The sequence below is a fragment of the Canis lupus genome, chromosome 2, assembly GCF_003254725.2.
Source record: "Canis lupus dingo isolate Sandy chromosome 2, ASM325472v2, whole genome shotgun sequence".
In the NCBI taxonomy this organism is placed as follows: domain Eukaryota; kingdom Metazoa; phylum Chordata; class Mammalia; order Carnivora; family Canidae; genus Canis; species Canis lupus.
This window is the reverse complement of record NC_064244.1, coordinates 780562-791647: the sequence shown is the minus strand read 5'-3', so window position 1 is coordinate 791647 and position 11086 is coordinate 780562. Positions and strand designations below refer to the sequence as shown.

The 11086-nt window shown below is 36.2% G+C and overlaps 1 pseudogene; it reads right to left on the bottom strand.

Moving 5' to 3' along the window:
* Positions 1-8748: 8748 nt before the first annotated feature.
* On the bottom strand, positions 8749-9897 carry LOC112678988 (7-methylguanosine phosphate-specific 5'-nucleotidase-like; annotated as a pseudogene).
* Positions 9898-11086: the final 1189 nt, after the last annotated feature.

The following is an 11086-nucleotide window of genomic DNA, read 5'->3' as shown; positions in this document are numbered from 1 at the left end:
TTTTAAAAAATATAGTTATTTTTCATTAAATATGTTGTTCATCTTTACATGTAATATATTTATCACTTTATTTAGTGTATGGATATAGTTTTTAAAAGGTTTCTTCTCCAATTTCTAATACTGTAAATATTGCTTATTATAATTCACATGAACTCAGCTTGTTGTGGTCCTCAGAAATCTTTAAGGCTGGTCAAAGAGCCTTGAGACCAAAAGTTTGAGAATTACTATTGTAGACAGTTATAGGGGGACTGTAAGTATGTGTGTGTGTATGTGTGGTGAACTCTCTAACTGGAGGTAGGAGAAGAAATAAAAATTGTCTATTAACTGGCCTTGTTTTCTCTGATCAAATTTAAGAGGAAAATAAAGAAATCATAAAACAAACCAATGTTGAATATCTTCTCAATATACAGTCAACATAAAGTGTTACTTACATGACTATATGTGACAAAATCTGATACAATGTAGGATAGCAAAACAGGTCCCCTATTTTCAGGGGTTCTTATAAGAATAAATAATGACATTGAAAAAAAGAGATATTAGATATAAAATCTTTGTGCATATGAAAATGCAAGTTTAACTCTATGTATGCTGGGCATTTTGCAAATGTTGATCATTAGATTTATTTTTTTTTACTATTTATCATCAGGTTTAATTAATTAACTTGACATATACATATTTCTCAAGCACCTATTTGTCAGTACTGTATTAAATTCCATTATATACAAAGATGATTAAGATATATATTCATTATGTTAATATTTATGGAAGATTTTCAAAGGGTTTAGAAAATAAGAGTTCTATATTTAATCCCTAGACCATTTTATTTTCTAAGTCTTTGGGTAAATAATTTTCTGTATCATAAATTGATAATTCATCATAGATAAATCTATTTGAACATATTCTAAAAATTCGTAATCACCTGAAATTGTATATCTAGTATCATAAAACAAATTGTATGCATTAGCGCTGAAGTACTGAATTCGTTTGAAAGTTCTCTTTTGGAGAGAAATAAATACCTCCTAAAAAGGAAACTAATAAATGAAATAAACAGTACTAAAATGACCAACATCAATAAAGCTATAAAATCTTTCTTCTAAAATCTTTCATCTTTCTACATGATCAATCTTTGGATCTGGACAGGAGTGCTTTTTGCTGTAGATTTATCCAAATGGGTCATGCACTAGCTTTTTGCTGTAGATTCATCCATGATGGTTCCATTGCCCTAATTTACTGGGCCACTCTGTCTTTCTCCCATTGTCCTGCCTAGGAAAAGATTTGCATTGAATTGTGGGACTGAAGTCTCATATTTAGACCAAAGGAGCATCTATTCTTTTGCAGACTCTTGTCCTTTTTCTCCCTACAAAGTCTAAAAGTCAGACTTTGGGTATGCTTCATTCTGTTTTTAGAAGGACATAGTGTAGCATTTTTTTCTTTCACTTTTAACATGCACAAAACTGAGGCTCTGGTAGATGCAAATGTTAGAAAGTGGCACTCAGGGAATGATATGAGAGTTAACAAATAGCTCTAATTTTGGAAAGACAGTTTAAACACCTTAAGTTTCAGGGCTTTTCAGAACATTCAAAGACTTATTTATCAGACCTATCATAATCCATCCATTCAATTGACCCAAAAAACAATGAGTGAAAATTACAACTTCATTCATTATAACTAACTTGCTTGTTATTGGATATCCAGATTATGATACTCGTTATCTGTCTTTAATTTGTTAGCACCTTCCAAAGTATTAAAAACTGAACCATATTAATTAATTAATTAATTTTAATTATAGTGCTTGATTGCAAATGAATCCTAAGCAATGGGAAAAAAACTCTAAGAAATGGCACAGAATCAGTAGAGAAGTGCTGATTATAACATAGAAAAGAAAAGCCATAGGGTTGCCTGATGAGTGTTTTAGTCTTGAACACAGTTTCTTTTCTTTCTGTGCCTAGAGCTCATTAGACAGATGAATTTACCCCCTGATTACAATACCCACAAAAGGGCCAAAGCAGAGAGAAAATCCACCTTCGCTTGGTTTCAAATTAATCTGAAACCCTTTAGGCCTCAGTAGGTGCCCAAGGCACATTCTGCACCCATGTTATTTTTAGTTTAACACTATTCTTCTGTTACTGGCAGCAAGATTGAAAACTGTCATGACTCTGAGCAAACCTGGTTATTTCAGAATACAGGCTTTCACAGCATTTCCCTCTAATGGCCCAGATTAGAAAAGAAAGGTTGTTTATACGTTTAAAAGGCCAAGGTCTCCTGAACCATCAAAGCAGTGGCTTGTGGTTTTAGAGCAATACAACTTCCCGCTGTGTGTAATGGGTGAGCGCCTATAGACTGTGCTTGAGCTGGGCTGCCACTGGGCACAGATGCTAATTGGCGTTCTGTGAGGGACACTCAAGCAGTGTATGAGCCTTAGCACTTTGTTTCATTTGGAGTGAAATATACTGTAAGTAACAAAGGACACACACACCTTCAATGCCTTCTATCTGGACAATTTTTTTTCAGTGGATGGACTCACAGATCAAATGCCATTATATCACCTCCCATTTCTATACTGGCAACTACTTATAATGTTTTAAGTAATAATAATAAAGTAATTCTTACAATTTGAATTTCACCTTTTGAAAAGGTTTATTGGAGAGAAAATATATTTGATTTATTTTATTAATTAAAATTTTTATTCAGGTAACTGTAAACAGGAAAATGCATGTTCTCATTGTCTGATGACTTTTCTACACTACAGAGAGCTTGGCTCCCTTATGGAAGTCCCTCAACCCCTATATCCTCTGTTTGTCTCCTATGCTTTGTTCACTAGTGGGTAAAAGTTAGTTACCTGTGCGTTTGGTTATTGTTCTATAATTCATGCTCTGCTTATTTCCTCAAAATAATTATGTGTTAATAATGATCTCATGCATATTTTGTGAAATAAGAGTACCCTTCTCAATGCATCAGATGTGCAGAGCATCCTGTGACATTCTTGGGAGATCTTTGCCTGAAGAAAAAGAGGTAAAATCACAGAACAAAAAAAGCAGTCAGGGGGGTCCCTGGGTGGCTCAGCCGTTGGGAGCCTGCCTTCAGCCCAGGACATGATCCTGGAGTCCCGAGATCGAATCCTGCATTGGGCTCCCTGCATGGACCTACTTCTCCCTCTGCCTGTGTCTCTGCCTCTCTCTCTCTTTCTCTCTCTCTGTGTCTCTCATGAATAAATAAATAAATAAAATATTTTTTAAAAGGGCAGTCATTAACGTGAATCTTAAGTCATAGAGTTGGGGGCTCTTTCTCTATGAGGTAAGAATAGAAATGAAAAAATTAAGATTAGAAACTAGAGCTGGGCTATAAATACAGCCTTACTTATAAGTAACAAGTAATGATACTGCAATATTAAAACTATTTGTGGTCATTTATTTCACATTTAGTATGAATAATTGATCTTCTATGAAGTAAAACTTTCCAGGCCTCAGTGTCTTTATGTGCAAGAGACAGACAGAGACAGTGATTATAAGTCATGTTCCAATTAAAACTATAGTGATGGTTCTACAATTTGTGCAGTGTCACAAATATTCTCCTAATATTGGGGTCTTATTAAAGTCAAGACTTAATAATAATCATTGGGACAATGAAACAAAATAATTTCAGAATCAGTTTCTGTTCTCAACAGTAACATAAACTCAGTTAAGTACTCCTCTTGTATCATATATATTTGACCAATTTAAAAAGCTGTTGTTCCACTCATCTTTGCTTTCACATTTTTAAAAAACTGAAGTGTTAATCTGAAATTAAAATGACCTTAAATTCATACATATTTTAAATTAGTCATACAGCATTTTTTAGAAAAAGTAAGAAATATGTTATAAACGTTAGGAATTATTACTGTTATGAATAAATCTATAATGTTTATAAAATGTTAGCATTACTACTACAAGGGAAACAATTTTTCATCATTTTTCCCTCTGGGCTTTCTATACTAGTTTTTAAAAAACTAAACCATTCAATTCCTTCCCCATGCTTTTTCCATCATTGTAAGTGTGATTAAGGTAGGGAGACTTCAGCACTGATTGCAGCCTTCGTCCTTTATGATTTGCATTTTCAGCAAGCTTCCTTCCATGTCCTCTACCTTCTACCAACAAACAAATGATTTTAAATATAAATTTCCTTATAGAAAATTTCTGGGCATGTTAATAAACTTTATTCTTTTATTTATTTTATTTTATTTTATTTATTTCATTTTATTTATTTGAAATAAAGAGAGAGAGAACAAGCTGGGAGAGCGGCAGGAAGGAGAGGGAAAAGCAGACTCCTTACTGAGCAGGGAGCCTGACATGTGGCTTCATCCCAGGACAGGGATCATGACCTGAGCTGAAGGCTGATGCTTAACTGACTGAGTCTCCCAGATACCCCTGTTAATAAGCTTTCAATTTAAAAATGGGTTTAAAAAAATGGATTTATATAAATATGATGTGTGTGTTAGTTCTGTAGTTATGACTGGGTAATAAGTAAACAGAAATAAAAAGAGGTAAAGTAACTTCACTAGTGATAGGAAGATAGTAAGTGGTGGAGTATGGATTCAAACTCCACGGTGGGTACTGGCCTATAACTTACTTAAGATTCTCTTAGATTCCATTTTGATTCAGACTTAAAAGAGAAACAAATACTAGGGCACCTGGGAGCCTCAGTCAGTTAAGCATTTGACTGATTTCAGCTCAGGTCATGATCTCAGGGTTGTGAGATCGAGCCCCATGTCGGGTTCTGCACTGGGAGTGGAGCCTGCTTCAGATTCTCTCTGTCTCTTCCCCTGTTCTAAAAAATAAAAAGGAAAAACAAGTAATTAGACATCCTGTTTGTTACCTTATAGCCTCATGGTCTGTGCACTCATGTATTTAGAGATAAGCCCATTACAAATTATAAAGATGTGACCTACATATACTACAGGCATTCAGGGATATGCATGAACTACATAACTCACTGGAAAAGATGTGTGTGTTTAGGAAAAAAGTAATTGTGTACTATACACAACTAACTCCTTGATTTTAAATGTTTGCATGTTGTACTCTAAGTCACCCTGGGTCATGATACAATCCCATCTCCTTCCTTATGATGCTTACCCAGTAATTGGCAACTATTTATCATGTTTTGAGTAATAACAATAAAGTAATTCTTTGCAATTGAATTTCACCCATTGAAAAGGTATATTGGAGAGAAAATATGTTGAATTTATTTTATTAATCAAAATTTTTATTTAGGTAACTGTAAACAGGAAAATTCATATAGTTCTAAATACCTCCTCCCACTGTCTGATGACTTTTCTGCATTACAGGCAGCTTGGCTCCGTAATGGAGTCCCTCAACTCCTATATGCTCTGTTTGTCTCCTATGCTTTATTCACTAGTGGGTAAAGTTAGTACCTATGACAACAAGACTCCTTGTCACCTCCTATGCACACAAATTGCTCCAGTGTTCCCCAACTCTATCTCCCTATGTATCTCTCTTATTCTCTTAATTTAAAAAAAAGTTCTCTATATTACTATTTTCATTTCCCTGCGTTTGCACTGGCAACAACCACTGCAGTCTGATTTAGCCCCTACTCTTCCACTGAAAATGCTCTCAATAAGATCAAAAGGTGGTACAATTGTCTTCTATAACTCCGTCTCTTTTAGCATTTGACACTCTTGACTTTGCTCCCCATGCCTTCAAATGTGAATTTGGTGACACAATTCTCCATTTGTTCAGCCTTTACCTTTCTGGGCCCTCCTTCTTATTCTCACCAATGCATTCATATCTCAGTGCTGAAGAGAACAAAGACTGATTTCTCAGTTAGGATGTATAATCATTGTTTGTCTCATTCTCTTCAGGTAGCCAGGCAGTCAAGGCAGTCTCTCTGAAACATGCAGGTCACAGTGGCAGAGGGAAAAGTGAGTCCAGCAAAGAATAAACTGGACATGAAAGCTTCTGCCATTTCACTTCTGCCACCTGTCATTGGCCAAAGCTAGTCACATGAGTAAGCCTGACTCCCACTGGGCAGGGAAATGCAATCCTCATTCTGGGAGTGGAGAGAAAACATATACTAGTGGGGAATACCACCACCACCAAGCTCTTTTTTTGTCCACTGACTTATTATTGGTGTTTCCTGCCCTAGGTCTCTTTTCTTATGTGTCTGATCCTTATGGTAGAGTTTATCCAGAGTCAGGGTTTGGGATTGTCCTAGAAGCTGATAAATCTAAAAACTCTACCTACAATCTTCATCTCTTTTCTGAATTTCTGTCACTTTGTCCAAGTGTGTATCCATCCACGTTTTACATATCCCAGAGATAACTCTTAGGGTTGTGTGGAAGGTTGAGAAAGGAGGATGAGACTGAGATAGAGATGGGCAGGAAGGAAATGGGAAGATTCCAAGGTAATACAAATAAAGGTTCGTATGTTTGGCAGGTTCACTTATTAGTTGGTTGTTTTATTATAATACTTCTGTTTATCTGTAAAATGGTCATAATAATAATTCCTACTTCATAAGATGGTTCTGAGGACTGAGTTCTTATACATAAAATGCAAAGAATGATGATTGGCTTGTATAATCATTTTTTACCTCAGAGTTTTAGCATGAGAGGAAGCATGTTATTTATTCTAACTCTCTACTTCTACAGATGAGAAAAATGAGGTCAAGAAAATGCAAAGACTGGCACAAAGTTGACAGCTAGCAATTGGTTGTACCAGCTCTAGCATTCAGCTTTTCCAACGTTCCACTCAACCACATTTCATGGATACCATATTGCCATTTTTTTAACGTGAACTATAAAAATTCAAAGGCAGGAATGCAAACCAATGTTATTCAGTCATAGTATAGATTTTCTTCAGACTACTCCATTGTTAGAATCTGAAATGTCTCATTATAAGTGCTACTCCATAGAAGAGTCATGTGCTGGAGAGTTTGCACTCTTGAGAGAAGCCAAGATCTTGTGGCAGGATTTGGTCTATTGGTTTAATTTGGAAACTTGCACATAATTGTCTAGTATCCTACAAATTAAAGTAGCATTACTTTAATTCAGTTCCTAAGAGTACTATGTAAAATCAAGTTATATTACATTACTATTGCTGTACCTATCCTTAAAAATATTCTTTTTAAAAAAATATCAATATATGGAAAAATTCAGAACTAGTCAAATGCAGGCAAAGCTTCTGTTTGTTACAAACAGAAAAGAATGTCTTGAATGTAATTAGTTGTTTGGGTGAATCTATTTTTGCCTGCTGTGACCGACTGTCCATTATATCTGTGTCCATTATGTAATTTAAGATCAGTGGTATGTGAAGAATGAGGCAAATGCCAAGGTTGGGAGAGAAACCCAAGTTATTCTGTTAACCAAATACATCTTAAAATACTTTTAATTTTTCAAGAACCTACTAATCTCTGCATACTTGGCTTTGCAATGTTACAAAATCAAAAGGCTTTGTTCAACTAAAATATATACTTCATAGGGAAAAAAAGATTTTCCTCCCAGAAATACTTTATTTAAAAATTCTGTATTGAGAAGATTTCACAGAAATCTGTAGAGACTCAAGATCAAGAAATACAGATCTAATAAGTTATTTAACTAAATACTATAACATAGGGGAAGACTTGTGAGCTTATGAATCTGTCAGCAAAACTGCTAGCAAACTTGCCTAATTTTAACCATGGAGGAAGACATTATCTTCATTATGTTAGTCAGGAAACAGCACCACAATACAGACACTATCTTTGTTGTCTCAGGCTGTTTTTCATAAAAACAACCTTTAAAAGACAGTCTGGGAAAAAAGTTGCCACTAGAAGTATAGAAAACCCATGGAGAATTGTCATCAAACAAGTTCATTTCTTTTTATTGCTGTGGAGTATTCCATGGAATGGATACACACGGTATATTTATCCATTTGTCAGTTGAGCATTTGAGTTGTTTTTTGGTTTGGCTAATAAAACTATTCTAAACGTTCATGTATAATTGTTGTGTAGACATATGTTTCTTTGTCTTGGTAAGCATATAGGTATGGGATTTCTGTGTTATATAGTAAACACATATTTAATTTTTTGAGAAAGTTCCAAAATATTTTACAAAGTAGTTATCATTTTGCACTTCCAATAGCAAAATACAAGATTTTTACTTTTTCCACATCTAAGTCAGCACTTTAATTTAAACCCCTTTATGTATGAACTAGTATCTCATTGTGGTTTTAATTTGAATTTTTAAGGAATAACACTGTTGGATACTTTTTGAGTTATTTGTGATTTTTTTTTTTTACTAACTTTTGTTAAATTTTCATTCAGATCTTTCTTTTTAGAATCTAGTTGTCTTCTTGACATTGAGTTGTAATTGTTGACAAGGACTCTCTTTGACCAAATTTCAGACAGAATCTTCTAGCCTCATTTTTGTTTTGTTTTGTTTTGTTTTAAAATTTTGATCTGCTTCATACATTAGATTTGTTTGAAGAACAGCTTCCCATGTTTAAACATTTGGTGAAAAAAGAATCCCTAGACCAGTTGGCCTCTAAAATGCTATCATCATAAGTCCTGTGTTCATCTAATTGGTGCTCCTACCTGGTAGGGACTCCCACTTGCTTCTGGAGAATACAGCAGAAGGTGCTATGAAAAGAGGGAGGAACATGGGCTCTGCAAGTGTCCCACCCTGTACTCTTCTTTGTACACACAGAATGGAACAGTGCTCCCTGCAGGGTGGCTTCTAGGTAAGTTTCCCTCTTCTCCACGAGCTGCAGCCCCGAGCCCCTAGCCCCATGCCTGCACACTCAGGAGCCCCCTGTCATGAACCAATACCCACAATGTGGCCTGTTGACCACATCCAATGTCATAGGAGTCTGTGTTGCACTCCCACCACTCTTCCACCCTGTCATTTAAGAAGCCAATCTTTTTTTTTTTTTTTTTTTAAGAAGCCAATCTTAAGAATGCTCTCCAAACCTGGAACTTCATCAGCCATAATGAGGTCCCCCATGGAGTCTCCTAGCCGGAGGATATTGGTTTTGCTCTGAAGCTGCTGGAAGTACCAGGAGTTCTCACAAATGGAGCTGTTCTGTTGTGTGTGCATATGAGCTGGCCCTTGAATCCCTGTAGGAAACTTTCTTTCTCAAAGTCCATGTAATTAGATACATTGTGGATGATGGGGTGGAACACTCATCTGTTGGATGATCTCCTCCAGGATATCACCAATGCCTCCAGAAAAGATGAAAAGGGGAATGTTATTTTGGTAGCGGGTATTGAAGAACGTCTCACATCCCTTCCTAAGCATTTCATTGGGCTCTCTAACTACCTAGACTATCTGAAACTTCTGAATTTTTGCTGGCATGGGAGATCATGTGCTTTGGTTGAGCAATCCACCATAGGAAGTAACTTCTCTATGATGGTCCAGTGTGGGTGATTCTCAACTGGGTAATACCGGTGAGGGAGCCTTTTGAGCTCATTCCAAGACTGCTCACTGGTGATCTTGCTGCTATCTAGAATGTTGAAAGAAGTTCATTTTCCATTACATGCAAACCTGCTCAAGGTCATGTCAAAATTATAAATGACCTGTAAGCTGTCTCCTCTGCTCCTGCAGAGGGAGCCCATGATCTCTTGCAGCTGCCCAGGGTGGGTGCAATCAGGACACTGGCCTTCATCAGGGTGTTCTCTTGCCCTGAGACCAGAGAAAAACACTAGCCCCAGCTGCTCAATGGGCCCAGAGGGAGCTCAGGGTGACTCAGCAGCCCTGTGAGGCCTGGATGCAGGGGTCGAGAGGGAGGATAAAAGGGGCTCCAGCCTGGCTTAGAGCACCCACTGGCTGGGGTGCCATGACAGGGTCCATGTGGCCTGCTGGGGGCCTTGGAGTGCCCCAGACATTCGGCCTGCCCCTGACACTTCCTCTGACCTCACCTCTTCTGCCATAGCGCTCCTGGCTCTCTTTCTTTTTTCTTCCTTCCTTCCTTCCTTCCTTCCTTCCTTCCTTCCTTCCTTCCTTCCTTCCTTCCTTTCTTTCTTTCTTTCTTCTTTCTTTCTTTCTTTCTTTCTTTCTTTCTTTCTTTCTTTCTTTCTCTCTTTCTTTTTTTTTCTTCTTTCTTTTTTTTTTTCCTGGCTCTCTTTCTGATTGGGCCTCATCCTTGGGCCCTGTCTTCAGCCCTCACAGTCCAGTTGGGGCAAGAATGTTGCTAAATTAGTTGACAGAGAATCCTCTATCTTTGATATCTGATCACCCTTGATATCTAATCAAATTCCTCACTCTCCATTCTGGTGTCTAAGCCCTAGGCCTGCCTTCAGCAAGAATCTTGTACAGACAAGATGGTCTTAAAACAATTTAGCAAGAATACCCCTACGCTTAAATCCCTTCAAAAGTGATTTTCAATCCACCAACCCCTTCACCTGCTTGATGTCTGTAAGCCCCCAGCTATCTTTGCTGTATTTATTTAGATTTGGGCCAGATTTCTCTTAGTTGTGATAATCCTAACACCACTTGAAATAGTTCTGAACAAGGTCTTCCCTACTGTTTTAACAAGTAGCAGAATAATTTTTAACAATATTTTTTATAATGTGTGTGTATTTTGAAAATATTTTCTCCAAGTCCATGCCTGGCACTTTCATTTTTTTTTTTTTTATAATTGTTTTCTGAAGTACAAATTTTTTTTTGTTTTATTGAAGTCCATTTAATGAATATTTCTACTGAAACCAATTTAATGAATATTTCTTACATAGTTCAAGCTATTTGCGTCCTGTTATAAATCTTTGCCTAACCCAAGTTCACAAAGATGTTCTCCTGTTTCTTATACCACTTCAGCTCTTAGATTTACTTTTATGATAATTCTGTATTTAACTTTCACATATCATGTCAGGTAATAATCAAAATTTTTTCTTTCTTTTTCTATATGGGTATCCAGTTGTTTCATCATTATTTATTGAAAGATTTTTCTTTGACTTTTGAAGTGCTTTAATGCTTGTGTCAAAAATCAAGTAATTACATCAATGTGGATCTACTTTTGGACTTTACATTACTCTATTAATCTATTTGTTTTACATTAGAACTACACTCTTTTAGTAATTGTAGCAGTCTAGTAAAAATGTTTTTAAGGTTTTATCTAGATTA